A 2,675-nucleotide genomic window follows, 5' to 3' on the forward strand; every position below is an offset into this window, starting at 1 on the left:
CTTTCATAACTTCTAATTAATTTTAAGGTTCGCTTATAAACTCAGTCCTCTCGTTTTCTATGCTTTTATTCGAGTTTCCGTCAATTTAAAGGTTTAATTATAAGTGATAGGCTATTTGGCGCGGGGAACCGACTCCCTCTCTCTCTCTCTCTCTTAACACCTCACAGTGCTTCAAGTGACATGTTTTTCATTTGTATTCGCTTATAAAGTCAATGTACCCTCGCATTTCCTGCCATATAATTAAAGTATCCGGTTGTACCCCATGGTGAGGGTCCGCTTGTTTCCACCTCCTTCACCGAGGGAGGGAGGCAGACTGCTCCAGGCGTTTTGGGATTTTTTTTTATTTATTTATTATTTTTTATTGTCTTCCTCAGTGTACCTGGGAAACACCGTGCAGTGCGGATGTGTGTGTGTGTCCTCTTTTCATTTAAACACCAGGGAACGGGACCACAGAGGCACAGGAGGTCAATTAAGGTGAGTTTAGTAGTGACAGGTAGCAGAGGTCTGGCTTCAACCTACGACACTACCTGGAAAACACTGGAAATACCTGGAAAATACTTGATACTTAATAGCAAAAGGGGAGAAGAGAAGAGAAAATAATGCTATTTATCATGGAATAGAGGCGGACACACACACACACACACACACACACACATACGCATACATATATATATACACACACACACACACACACACACACACACACACATATATATACACACACACGCATACACACAGCTGAAATTAATCCAGAAAACAGAGAAATAACCTTCATAACAACCACAAATAATAAGGAAAGAGAGATATCCAACCTTGTTTTCATCTGAGCCCCCTCCCAGCCCTCCCGCGGCCGCCATGATGGATTGCCAGAGTCTACCCCAGGTTCCAATATTCTTTCTATTTTCTTAACTTATATATTTAGGCTTTTTAACTAAGATTTTATGGTTTGTAAAAATATTTGGTGGTGTTTTGAGTGTTTTGCGTGCGAGTGTTAAGGGAAACATGTCGATTATGAGGTTGTTTCAGCGTAAATAATTGTTGCTGTTTGCCGTTAAATTTTTCATACCGCCAAACATGATTTTTTATTTCAGCCGCTAGGCAAGATTTTATGGGCTCAAAAAATCGTTTATTGTCTTTTAAATATGTTATGATGCTTTTGAGTGAAATACGTGGACTTTTAGAGGGGTTTTAGACCCGTTGAACACTCAAAAAGTCGACATTTATAAATTATTTATTTATTTATTTCAGCTTCCGGTTAACTTCTGATTGTTTGTAAAAATAGTTTCGATTTTTTAAAGTGTATTGTGTTCGTGAGAAATGAGATTTGTGGATTTTGGAATGTATTTTTTTATCGTGTTTGTTCGAACACTTTTTCATATAGTTATTTAAATATAGCTTTATTATCACTGAAGCTTGGAATATTTTTATATGTCCAGAATTAATTTAAAATTATGCCCTTTCATAATATGTAAAGCATTCCGGCCTAGCTCCATTTTTGCGAGGGGTCATTTTCAAAATCATTTGCGTAACGTAAATATGGCGGACGTGACGTCATCAGCCGCCTTCATCCGGGGACCGAGACCCTGGACCTTCCCTCCTCCCAGTGCCCTTCCATTAGTATTTAGTGTTATTTCCTATATTTTCCAGCTGTTTTCATGCATAGAGAAGAATAGAAAGAGGAGGAAAGAAGGAGAAATGAAGAAGGAGGAGGAAGAAGAGGGAAGGGAAGGAGGAAGAGGAGAAGGAAAAGAAGAAATATTAAGAAAAGATTTTCACTGAATTTCCAGCGTTTTAAAGGTAAGCAAACGTAGTAGTAGTAGCAGTAGTAGTAGTAGTGGTGGTGGTGGTGGTGATGTGGCAGCCTTGTAATATAAGATGAAGTGTTTTGAGTTAAATACGCAATTTTTTTTTCTAGGCATTTTGGAATAGAAGTGAGAGTTTTTGGTGTTTTGAAAGGGAATAGTCGTGCTTTCAGTGTTTTTTTTAAGTGAATTCACCGTTTCTGTGGTGTTTTAAAAAGGCAGGGGATGTTTTTTTATATATTTTTTTATTTTTTTGTGTTTTTTTTTAGATTTTGGTGTTTTTCAAGTTTGTTTGGGTAGAAATTGTTGTTTTTTCGCTGTCCTTGGGTAGGTGTGTGTCTCTTCTGGGGTGTTTTGAAAGGAAATTAAGTGTTATTTAAGTGTTTTTTGGCTAGAAATGTGTGTTTTTTGGGTGTTTTGAAAGGAAATTAAGTGTTATTCGATGTTTTTTTTGCAAGAAATGAGTGCTTTTGGGGTGTTTTGAAAGGAAATTAAGTGTTATTTAAGTGTTTTTTGGGTTTCTAGGTGTTTTTGGGAGTAAAATTGTGTTTCTAGGTGTTTCTAGGTGTTTCTGGTGTGTATGTGTGTGTGTGTGTGTGTGTGTGTATGTGTGTGTGTGTGTGTGTGTGTGTTGCCTTGTCTTTCGTTGTACAGATGCTTATACAGTGTGTGTGTGTGTGTGTGTGTGTGTGTGTGTGTGTGTGTGTGTGTGTTGCCTTGTCTTTCGTTGTACAGATGGTGATGCAGTGTGTGTGTGTGTGTGTGTGTGTGTGTGTGTGTGTGTGTGTGTGTGTGTGTGTTGCCTTGTCTTTCGTTGTACAGATGGTGATGCAGTGTGTGTGTGTGTGTGTGTGTGTGTGTTGCCTTGAATTT

The 2,675-nt window shown here is 38.2% G+C and overlaps 1 protein-coding gene across 8 annotated transcripts in view; it reads left to right on the top strand.

Moving 5' to 3' along the window:
- Positions 1-247: 247 nt before the first annotated feature.
- LOC135115385 (probable E3 ubiquitin-protein ligase HERC4) overlaps positions 248-2,675 on the top strand; it is an 11,596-nt gene continuing 9,168 nt past the window's right edge. For 3 of the 8 annotated variants that reach the window (XM_064032185.1, XM_064032155.1, XM_064032174.1), the window contains exon 1: positions 1,511-1,797. The gene's annotated coding sequence lies outside the window, so the exon portion shown is untranslated. Of the gene's footprint in view, positions 475-1,417; positions 1,798-2,675 lie in introns of those variants that run through there. The other 5 variants (XM_064032145.1, XM_064032200.1, XM_064032193.1 and 2 more) reach the window with 5 other exon arrangements.

This window comes from Scylla paramamosain, chromosome 2 (genome assembly GCF_035594125.1).
Source record: "Scylla paramamosain isolate STU-SP2022 chromosome 2, ASM3559412v1, whole genome shotgun sequence".
In the NCBI taxonomy this organism is placed as follows: domain Eukaryota; kingdom Metazoa; phylum Arthropoda; class Malacostraca; order Decapoda; family Portunidae; genus Scylla; species Scylla paramamosain.